At 42.9% G+C, this 11737-nt stretch overlaps 1 long non-coding RNA gene across 3 annotated transcripts; it reads right to left on the reverse strand.

Moving 5' to 3' along the window:
• Positions 1-1822: 1822 nt before the first annotated feature.
• Positions 1823-6423, reverse strand: LOC112080831 (uncharacterized). Of its 3 annotated transcripts, XR_002896238.2 has the most exons (3): positions 6009-6368; positions 3460-3537; positions 1823-3083 (listed from the first exon to the last, which is right to left on the reverse strand). It is a non-coding gene; the product is annotated as an uncharacterized lncRNA (long non-coding RNA). The 3 variants fall into 3 exon arrangements; XR_011479570.1 differs by lacking the exon at positions 3460-3537 and having other exon boundaries at positions 1823-2896; positions 6009-6423; XR_011479569.1 differs by lacking the exon at positions 3460-3537 and having other exon boundaries at positions 6009-6423.
• Positions 6424-11737: the final 5314 nt, after the last annotated feature.

Consider the following 11737-nt stretch of genomic DNA (forward strand, 5'->3'; position numbering starts at 1 on the left):
TGTCGGCCCCTGGATAGCCCTCATGTTCCTCCGCCGGAGTAATGCCCGAGACTCCAGGACCGCCTGGAGACAGCCCACCTTCGCAGAGACCAGCTGGTGAATGCAGGTGTGAGGCAGAAAAGGAACTATGACGTGCACACCCGGGGAAGGCACTTTGTGGCTGGGGAGCTGGTCTGGGTCTACAGCCCCCTAAGAAAAAAGGCAGATGCCCAAGTTGGACAGTCACTGGGTGGGACCCTGCAGTGTCCTGGAGAGGGTAGGGGAGGTTGTGTACCGGGTGCAGCTTCCTCCCAGGGGAGAAAGGTGGCACTGCACCGGGACAGGTTAGCCCCATACAGAGGGGCCTCTTCTCCCCAAAACCCCAGGAACCCCCACAATTCCCTCTCTGGCAATGACATTCTCCAGGCACCCACCCCCAGGTGCCGCAGACAAGGCTCCAGACAGCCCACTCCCTGTCTCCCCCTGTGTCACGCGTGGTTCCCCAGAGCCACGGACTGTATTACCCGTTCCCGCGTTCTTGTCCCCCATATCCTGCCTTCATCCCCTGGTTCCCAGAGGGGCACTCTGCGACCATCACGGCCACGCAGGCAAAGGAGACCTCCGGTCGCTTCAGAGACATTGTTTGTTCCCCGGGACGAGGGACTTTGTGGTGGGGGGCTGTGTAGCGAACCGCACAGACAGCTGTGTGTTATGTGTTAGGCTAGGAGTGGTTGTGTTTGTACTGACCAGTACCCAGTGTTCGCGGGCTCCGACATGTCAATCAACCTGCTATCTGCCAATCACGGGAATGCCTGGAATGTTCTGATGCCGGGCATCCTGGTGGTTGGCGGAGTGGCGGAGGGGGTTTGGCGGGGGGTGGAGCATTGGAAGTTAAGACCAGGTTCAGCCTTTGTTCTCTCTCTCTTACGTCTGGGCTTCACAATAGAAGGTCACGATTGGCTTGGGTATCTGTCATCTATTTGGCGTGTGGCTACGCCCAAACAGTAGCCTGTGTAAAGTTGGTTTAATAAACCGTCAATTCGCAAACTCAAGCCTCTGTCTGGACAATTGTTCATTTATGATCTAGTCAGGTCATTACAATACATTCAATAATTTCACATGGCGGCAAGAAGAGAGAAATAGTAGCTAGCTTGATATATACAATATGATATATTTCTCCGCTAAAGTTAGCTAGCTAACGTTACTGTAGCGCAATTAATCCGATTCTGCACATGTCAGAAAAATAGAGTAACTAGCTAGTTTAACTAGCTAATCATTCAGGACCGCACATCAGAGTGAACAGAACGTAAGTTATTTGTTTACTCGAAGAGCTAGAAACTGCTAGAACATGATTGAGCAAGGATGAACAGTGTTTGTATGAATTAATGTACTCTCTACAGTACTGCATTGTTACACTTCAAAAGAGCTAGAACCAGGTGTTGGAACCAAAATTATTTTACAATCGTTTTGTTTTGAACAGAACCATTACCAGGCGGACATTGGAATTGGTTTCTGAGTGACAGTGAGGACAAAGCACTGTCCCCCCAACTCGCGGGCCAAATTTGACACACGGGTGGTTATATTTAGCCCCCAAAATTGAGGCAATTTAAAATATATATATTTTTTATTGTTGTACATAAGACTGGAAAAACACCAGGAAATCAGCTCCAAGTGATTTGTATTTAAGAATCTATTAAATGTATTCCCATGCATAATAGAGACACCTGATCATATACAATTGTAAGCAAGGCTTATTCCAGTCAATTTGCAGTCTACAAATTATATTCCGGCCCCCAACCATCTGCTCAAGAAAAATTGGCATGCTGCTGAATCTAGTTGATGATACATCCCTGGGATAAAGGGAATGGATGACTCCCCTTTTCTCTGTTTGTTTTTGTTCTCTTCACCAGGATAGTGAGACGGGGGAGTCCAGGCACCAAAAGAAAAGTGCTATCCGGTGAAACACTTCAATTTTCACTGCACTATGGTTTTTGGTTTGTTAAATTCACCATGTTTTTTTCTAAGCTGCGCTCTCATTCTACACATGGTGCATTTCTTTATAATTTTTTCTATGAGGCGTAGGCATGCTCGACATGGCCTTCCAGGATGAAATCAAAGGCACTAGATCTAAGTAAGAGGACTCTTACACAATGCCAATTTTTGCCCAGAGACTGCTAAGGGTTTTTGTCAACTATGTCCTCCATTTTTTGTTATTCCAATCTATAAGATGACTATGTACTTGGTTTTGGTGGCTTTCGGTCTTGCAGCATGCCTACTTTGCATTTGCTGTTGTTTTTTTGTGATTGACAGCTTCTTTTCTAGTAGTTGTATTCTCTTAAAGTAACATCTGTATGAGATTAACTTTGTGATATTTTTCTTTCAATGTGTGTGCAATTAATCACTGTGGGTGTATTATTATTATACTATAGACCTCCTTCAATTGGATGATGGCCTCCTCCTGCATGACACCTGTGCTACATGCGGCTTCCTTTGACACCTGAGCTTCCTCTATGCTCGTGAGGACGACTCCTTCCGCCACCTGTCACCTGACAGACTACCTCCTGTATGCTTGTGAGGAAGCCTCCTGCCACCTCTGTCACCTGGTAAACCACTTCCTGCAGACCACCTGAACTAAATTCAGCATCTGCTGCTTCCTCTGCTGGGTCTACGCTCTCTTGTTCTCTGTCTTTCTCGCCTAAAACTCCTGCATCTGCGTCCCTGTCCTCCTTCAAAAATAGACAATTCAAGACTTTAAACCTGTGATATAAAACAATAACGATGCATCTTTAATTGCTATGAACTTTGTGGTTGGCTTACTTTTTCCACTACGCCGTGCATTTGTTGCAGATTGAGGGGGTGGATTCATGTAATGTCTTCTGGTAGGTACTGCCTCAGAAGACAGTGTCTTCCGTGAACCCTGTTGAAAGACATTTTTACCAGAAAATATCATGACTGATTATTATTTTTTTAGACAAAGATAATAATCAGAATATAACTCTTCAAAGTGCTCCTCGCACACAGCGTAACCCCCTTTCTTCAGGTCCTCAAAGGACTTCTGCAGACTGATATCCCTACGCCTGATGTTTCTCAGCCACATCTTCCTCCTGAGTAATTACAAAAGTGTGTAAGGTTTAATCTCACATTTTATTGAATTCAGATGGATGTTGGTCTATGCTTAAGGTCTCCTGTTTTATAGTTAATTTAGTACTTCAGTGGTTGCAGATAATAGTTTATGGTTATGTCCTCTACCCCCGTTATTGACCCTGATTTTAGATTTTCTTTTAAATAGTACTCTACAGTTAATTTAAACAGCAGCCATGTTGTTTTTTCTCTTTGTATGTGTAAGAGAAGTGTGACGTAGACTCCTGAAGTAAGCAGAAAGGCAGCCTTTCTTGCTACTCCTGTGACCAGTACCCAAATGAGGACCTGACATTCTTACGGATCGTGTCCTGCTATAGTTAGTAGTGTATATGGACTCACCCCTGTAGTCTGCAGACTTCTGGGGTCTATGTCACACCTCTCTTCAATCAAAACTGACACTCCTCTGTAAGACACCACCTTAAAAACCATCGCCTGATTAGCAACACCTCCAATAACAGAGAACATATTATAGAATAAAGACCCACACTTTATCCTGTCCTATGAAACATTAGAATAAAGACCCACACTTTATTCTATGAAACATTTTCAGTTGCTGCCCTCTGAAACCTGAAACCTCTGAAAACTCAGACCAGGCAAGGAGGGCATTAGTCAGAGAAGCAACAAAGAGAACAAAGATAACCCTGAGGGAACTGTAAAGCTCCACAGTGGAGATTGGAGTATCTGTTCATAGGACCACTTTAAGCCGTACACTCCACAGAGCTGGGCTATACGGAATTGCCAGAAAAAAAGCCATTGCTTAAAGAAAAAATAAGCAAACACGTTTGGTGTTCGCCAAAAGGCATGTGGGAGACTCCCCAAACATATGGAAGAAGGTACTCTGGTCAGATGAGACTAAAATTGAGCTTTTTGGACATCAAGGAAAAATGCTATGTTTGGCACAAACACAACACCTCATCACCCCGAGAACACCATCCCCACAGTGAAGCATGGTGGTGGCAGCATCATGCGGTGGGCATGTTTTTCATCAGCAGGGACTGGGAAACTGGTCAGAATTGAAGGAATGATGGATGGCGCTAAATACAAGGAAATTCTTGAGGGAAACCTGTTTCAGTCTTCCAGAGATTTGAGACTGGGACGGAGGTTCATCTTCCAGCAGGACAATGACCCTAAGCATACTACTAAAACAACTCTCGAGTGGTTTAAGGGGAAACATTTAAATGTCTTGGAATGGCCTAGTCAAAACCCAGACATCAATCCAATTGAGAATCTGTGGTATGACTTAAAGATTGCTGTACACCAGCGGAACCCATCCAACTTGAAGGGGCTGGAGCAGTTTTGCCTTGAAGAATGGGCAAAAACCCCAGTGGCTAGATGTGCCAAGCTTATAGAGACATACCCCAAGAGACTTGCAGCTGTAATTGCTGAAAAAGGTGGCTCTACAAAGTATTCACTTTACAGGGGTGAATAGTTATGCACGCTCAAGTTCTGTTTTTTTTGTCTTATTTCTTGTTTGTTTCACAATAAAAAATATTTTGCATCTTCAACGTGGTAGGCATGTTGTGTTAATAAAAAAATACAACCCCCAAAAAATAATTTTCATTCCAGGTTGTAAGGCAACAAAATAGGAAAATGCCCAGGGGGGTGAATACTTTCGCAAGCCATTGTACAACCTTTTGAGTTTTGTCTATTTCCTTAAGATGCATATAATTATAGTAGACTATATTTTGTGGTATTCTTACTTAATCTGATCATAGGGCAACAGAACATAAGTAGTTGACTATATCATATTTTTACAGACCTCTACCATAATTTAAGAGGTACTTAATGGTGTTCTACAACTGGATAAATTACTTTGCAATGACCCAGTGTCACAAATGATGGCTTCTATTGATTGTGCTGCATACCCTGGGATGGCCTTGGATGCAATATGGCTGGGCACATTGGTAAACTAACGTTTGCTAGCCATGCTGCCTCATGCTAATTGTGTTAAACCCAGCTATAGATTTGTTTCATTACTGGTAGCTAGCATGTTTTATCTATCAGTGATTATTGCTTTGGTGATTGAGTCAATGGGTAGTAATGGATACAGCACACTACAGATTACACAGTCAACGACGTGTGCCTCAACATGCAATAATTACTCCAAATGCATCTTCTCGTTATTTATTACATACCTTTCAACGTCTGTTGGAAACTGGAAAAGGGATTTTCCACCCTTCCATTTTACAGTAAACAAGGTATTGATGGCATGTTTCTTATCATGAAAAATAGTTGATTCACAAAAGGAGTACTAGTAGAGGGAAAACTTGCTATTCTAGCTATTTAAGCCAAGTATGTTTTGTTTTTTTAGTTGTTAATTAGCTAGCCAGCTAGATATCCACTTGGGACAGCTAGCTAGCAACCGCCAAGAGGATTTAGACTATTTGTGCCTTACTGAATATGCATGACGTTCATTAGGAAAATGCCCACTATCTAGTGCACTCGTCATAAAAAATGAATCTCCATAAACAATTAGGTAAGTCAAGTCTACCAAACTTAGTCCACTCTTTGTTATGGATTCTAGTTTTGGAAACAGAAAACTGTATGGAGATCAAATGTTTAATTTATGAGAAAATGTGTAGAACGTCGGCCAAAATCCATCTAGCTCAATCTTCTCCCACTACCAGCCACTGGGCTTCCTCTTACTACAACATTTGGTAGTGAGAGGAAAAGCCAACCGGATGTCTCACATGTATACCTCCGGTGAAATATCTGTGGTAATACTGTAACGTTACCACATTATTATCCACCTAGCTAGCTAGTGATAGCTTAGCTAGCTCCAAAGAAACAACAAATGAATAACAAGCTTTTTAACAAAATACCTATCTAGCTTGAATGTAAAACAACTTTACAGATTATTAAAACGTTTGGAAGCAAAATTGCCTTACCAGTATGCTGCTCTCTCCGGAACTTGAGTGATGCATCCAGATATGAGGTTAGCTAGCGACGTTAGCATTAGCTAGCTAGCAGCGCCAGTATGTTAGCTATGACAGTATCTATCCAGCAACAATATCGAGGTCAAAAACGAAAGAAACCATGCTGACTTTGTAAAATAAGCCAAATCGGACTGAAATAATTAACAGGCTGAACGTACATTTCTGTGACTAACTAGCTAACTTTAGCTTGCCAGCTCAGTGACCGGTGTTGCACCTATTCCTGTTTACAGAGTGTGCGTCCCTCCCCACTCCCACGTCCTGCATTGAGGAGCGCCACTGAGTCAGCATGTGTCCAGAATTCTATTACATCCGTGTTGGTTTACAAACCCCATTGACAATGCATGGGAAACTGTTTAGGGCCCTTTAGCAAAAGAATCCCCGGCAGATGGGGAGGAAGGAGTAGGCTGTCATTGTAAATAAGAATTTGCCTAGTTAAACTAACTTGCCTAGTTAAATAAAAGGTTATACTAAGAGCATAACATTTCTACACCCTAATTGTAGTCTAGCCAATACCCAAATGGATATTCAGTCAAAATAAAAAATCTAATTGATTTATCAAGACCAGTCCCCATGCTTGATCAGAGCAGCGCGAAACGGTGCTAAAATAGTTGTAGGCTATTGCTTCTAAATTCAATATGCTCTTTAAATAAATAAGACCTTCGACACTTTGAACAGCACATTACTCAACACCAGTGAGACTCATGTCACCTACGGCAGGCCTACAGTATTTTGAAAAATATGACGTGACTCTCCGCCAATAATTACATATATTGGAAGATTGTAAATTAAAATCAAAAGTCACCTCATGGGTCTCCCAGTTGAGGCCGGCACAGGTATTGAACCTGCATCTGTAGCAACACAGCTTGCACTGCTATGCAGTGTCTTAGACCATTATGCTATTCAGGCACTGTACAACGTGACCGGTCGCGAGTGGACTACAGTAAGAATATCCTGGAAGGATATTGACCTCATACCATCAGTAGAGGATGCCTGGTTGCTCTTTAAAAGTGCTTGCCTCACCATCTTAAATAAGCATGCCCCATTCAAAAAATTTAAAACTAAGAACAGATATAGCCATTGGTTCACCCCAGACTTGACTGCCCTTGACCAGCACAAAAACATCCTGTGGCGTTCTGCATTAGCATTGAATAGCCCCCGTGATATGCAACTTTTCAGGGAAGTCAGGAACCAATATAAAGTCAGTTAGGAAAGCTAAGGCTAGCTTTTTCAAACAGAAATTTACATCCTGTAGCACTAATTCCAAAAAGTTTTGGGACACTGTAAAGTCCATGGAGAATAAGAGCACCTCCTCCCAGCTGCCCACTGCACTGAGGGTAGGAAACACTGTCACCACTGATAAATCTACGATAATCAAGATTTTCAATAAGCATTTTTGTACGCCTGGCCATGCTTTCGAACTGGCTACCCCTACCCCGGCCAGCAGTTCTGCACCCCCTGCAGCAACTCCCCCAAGCCCCCTCCCCCCACCACCCTTCACCAAAATCCAGACAGCTGATGTTCCGAAAGAGCGGCAAAATCTGAAGATCCCTACAAATCAGCTGGGCTAGACAATCTGGACCCTCTCTAAATTTATCCGCCGAAATTGTTGCAAACCCTATTACCAGCCTGTTCAAACTCTCTTTCATATCGTCTGCGATCCCTAAAGATTGGAAAGCTGCTGCGGTCATCCCCCTCTTCAAAGGAGGAGACACTCTAGACCTAAACTGTTATGGACCTATATTCATCCTTCCCTGCCTTTCTAAGGTCTTCAAAAGCCAAGTTAACAAACAGATCACCGACCATTTCGAATCCCACCGTACCTTCTCCACTATGCAATCTGGTTTCCGAGCTGGTCATGGGTGCACTTCAGCCACGCTCAATGTCATAAACAATATCATAACCGGCATCGATAAAAGACAGTACTGTGCAGCCGTCTTCATAGACCTGGCCAAGGCTTTCGACTCTATCAATCACTGCATGCTTATCGGCAGACTCAATAGCCTTGGTTTCTCAAATGACTGCCTCGCCTGGTTCACCAACTACTTCTCTGATAGAGTTCAGTGTGTCAAATCGGAGGGCCTGCTGTCCGGACCTCTGGCAGTCTCTATGGGGTGCCACAGGGTTCAATCCTCGGGCCGACTCTTTTCTCTGTATACATCAAATGATGTCGCTCTTGCTGCTGGTGATTCTCTGATCCACCTCTACGCAGACAACATCATTCTGTATACATCTGGCCCTTCTTTGGACACTGTATTAACAAATCTCCAAACGAGCTTCAATGTCATACAACACTCCTTCCATGGCCTCCAACTGCTTTTAAATGCCAGTAAAACTAAATGCATGCTCTTCAACCAATTGTTGCCCGCACCCGCCCTCCCGGCTTGCATCACTACTCTGGACGGTTCTGACTTAGAATATGTGGACAACTACAAATACCAAGGTGTCTGGTTAGACTGTAAACTCTCCTTCCAGACTCACACCAAGCATCTCCAATCCAAAATGAAATCTAGAATCGGCTTCCTATTTCGCAACAAAGCCTCCTTCACTCATGCTTCCAAACACACCCTCGTAAAACTGACTATCCTACCAATTCTTGACTTTAGCGATGTCATTTACAAAATAGCCTCCAACACTCTACTCAGCAAATTGGATGTAGTCTATCACAGTGCCATCTGTTTTGTCACCAAAGCCCCATATACTACCCACCACTGCGACCTGTATGCTCTCGTTGGCTGGCCCTCGCTACATATTCGTCGCCAAACCCACTGGCTCCAGGTCATCTATAAGTCTTTGCTAGGTAAGTCTTTGCTTATCTCAGCTCACTGGTCACCATAGCAACACCCACCCGTATCACGCGCTCCAGCAGGTATATCTCACTGGTCATCCCCAAAGCCAACACTTCCTTTGTCCGTCTTTCCTTCCAGTTCTCTGCTGCCAATAACTGGAACGAATTGCAAAAATCACTGAAGCTGGAGACTTATATCTCCCTCTCTAACTTGAATCATCAGCTGTCAGAGCAGCTTACCGATCACTGTACCTGTACACAGCCCATCTGTAAATAGCACACCCAACTACCTCATCCCCATATTGTTATTTATCTTCTTGCTCTTTTGCACCCCATTTTTTTATTTGTGTTGCGCTGTTGGTGGTAGATGTACTTAATTCAGAAGCCCTGCAAAATGTTCCCATTTTTAACCATTTAATTTGTCTGAAACTGCAAACTATGCCTACCCGGCGGACTGTGAGATCTGTGGCTAAATCGAGTGTGCCTACTGCACTGGCCAATCAGATAGCTCAAATCACTGTGCCTACAGAGCTTCCAAAACCATGGCCAAAGCAAAGCTTGATACTAGCCTACGTAAGATATTTTTTATTTTACCCTCTTTTTCTCCGCAATTTTCTCCCCAGTCGCTGCAACTCCCCAATGGACTCAGGAGGGAAAGGTTGAGTCATGCGTCCTCTGAAACATGACCCGCCCACACCAATGTGTCAGAGGAAACACTGTTCACCTGACTACCGAGGTCCGCCCTGCCCGCCACAAGGAGTTGCTAGAGCGCGATGAACCAAGTAAAGCCCCCCAGCCAAACCCTCCCCTAACCCGGACACCGCTGGGCCAATTGTGCGCCGCCCGATGGGACTCCCAATCACGGCCGGTTGTGATACAAGCCTACATAAGATTTAAGAACTTTTAAAACCATGACCACAGAGAAACTGTCAAAGAATACAGCAAAGGGCTGCTGTTTTTATGAGTGAGTTTATGTAAAAACATTTATTCAGCGCTGTCAACACTGTTTTATTCAACACTATTACAAAACACGCTTCTCCCTACTTCCACTCGCACTACAGCGCCAATGAATGAAAAGTAAAGTATATCATTAGCCCTGCATTTTCATTATTCAAATCAAAATCAAATGTTATTGGTCACATACACATATTTAGCAGATGTTATTGCAGGTGCAGTGAAACGCTTGTAATGCTCGTATTATTAGCAGCTCCTCGTGTATATTTTAATATCAAGGAATATTTAACTTTCTCTGGTCATAGGAACAACATGAATTTGTGCATGAGGCAGATGCGGTGCGACTCATGTTTCGCAATCAGGTGGAAGAAGGTGTCACCTCTCTCAGTCTCACGGTTGGAAAGGAAGGAGAGAGCAGGGGCCGTGAGCGGCAGACTCTCTGCTGTTTTTCCCTCCCTCTGCAGAGACTAATGTTGTGTTCAAAACAACTGGGAACTCGGAAATCTCTGACTTCAGTGCATTCAAGACAACTGGAAACTTTGAAAGAAACAAGATCCGACTGGGAAAAATCGTTTTGAACAGTCATCCAACTCAAAATACCAAGTCGGAAACTCTGGCATTTTTCTAGACAACCAACTGTCCAACCTAAAGATCACTGATGTCATGATTTGACCTCATTTTTTTCAGAGTTCCCAGTTGTATTGAAAGCCCCATGCCCATCAGATGCAGGTACCATCAGTCATGTAAAATAAAAAAGCAATGTTTTCTTCAGTTTGTGTCATCTGGTTGATACTTACAAATCTTTGAACCAAGAGGAAGAGTAAGTTCTGACTGACCCAAGTCGCGGCTCTGCGAGGATTAATTGAAAATTACTTCCTGGATTTTAATGAAAAAATGACCAATATCATTGGGAAATATTAGGCTAGGTAAATATTTTAGCAAAGTAATCTTATCGAGATTTTAACTACAAGGGCTATTGCAGTGATTGAAGGCACCGGTGGTGTCTTTCGAAGGTATATATGATGTGATATGATATTTATGAAATGGGGTTTCTATGGGAGAGGGAGAAGTAGAATTCGCTGATGAGCTAAATTAAATACTGATCCAACCAACCTAAAAACTGTCTCTGGTGAAGGCTAATGCCACGGAAAATGTTCTAGTGAGATTAAACATATTTCTTGATGAACCTCCCCTGTAACATAGTTGATGAAAACATTAAAGAAGGCAATACAACAGTTTACATTTCAAGATACTACTTTATGAACAAAGCATTTATCTAAATGTGAATCTGAGAGTTAGGCAGAGAACATATGCTAGACTAAGTCCAAAACTCAAATCTAATATACTATACTTAGAAAGGGGGGAGAAAGATAGAAGGGGAGAGTGCAAAGTGAGGGAGACAGAGAGAGAAAGAAATAGATAAGAGTTGTATAGTTACCACTAGTGCTGGGGGATAGGACTACATCCATCATCAATGGCGACTTATGTGGCAATGTCAAAAACAATGTTTTGTTAAATTTGAGGTCGACTTGAGAAATTCTGTTTTTAGAAACTTTTTACGATCACCGGATAATGATGTTAATAATCTATACATATGTGTTCTGCAAAGTCCTAATATTGGTAGCAATAATGGTTTTGTCCAAATACTCGGCACACCCCTATCAAAGACATACTGGGGATGATTGTGCTAACAAGGCAAGGTTTTTTTAGAACAGGTGCACACAAACTGGAGGTCAGAGCAAATCCTAATATTAAAATACTGTATTGATTGCATGTCATTTAAAAAAAATATTCTAATATACAAAAAACTAAGTTTCTGTCCGTCACAAAGGAAAGTTTGAATACATTGTTGATAACTACTACAGTACTGTACAAAGAGAACATTTTGACCACAGCTTTTGACCACTCCCAAAATGGAACTGGCAAAGTGGAACTGGCTTAT

The sequence above is a fragment of the Salvelinus sp. IW2-2015 genome, unplaced genomic scaffold, assembly GCF_002910315.2.
Source record: "Salvelinus sp. IW2-2015 unplaced genomic scaffold, ASM291031v2 Un_scaffold16525, whole genome shotgun sequence".
Classification (NCBI taxonomy): domain Eukaryota; kingdom Metazoa; phylum Chordata; class Actinopteri; order Salmoniformes; family Salmonidae; genus Salvelinus; species Salvelinus sp. IW2-2015.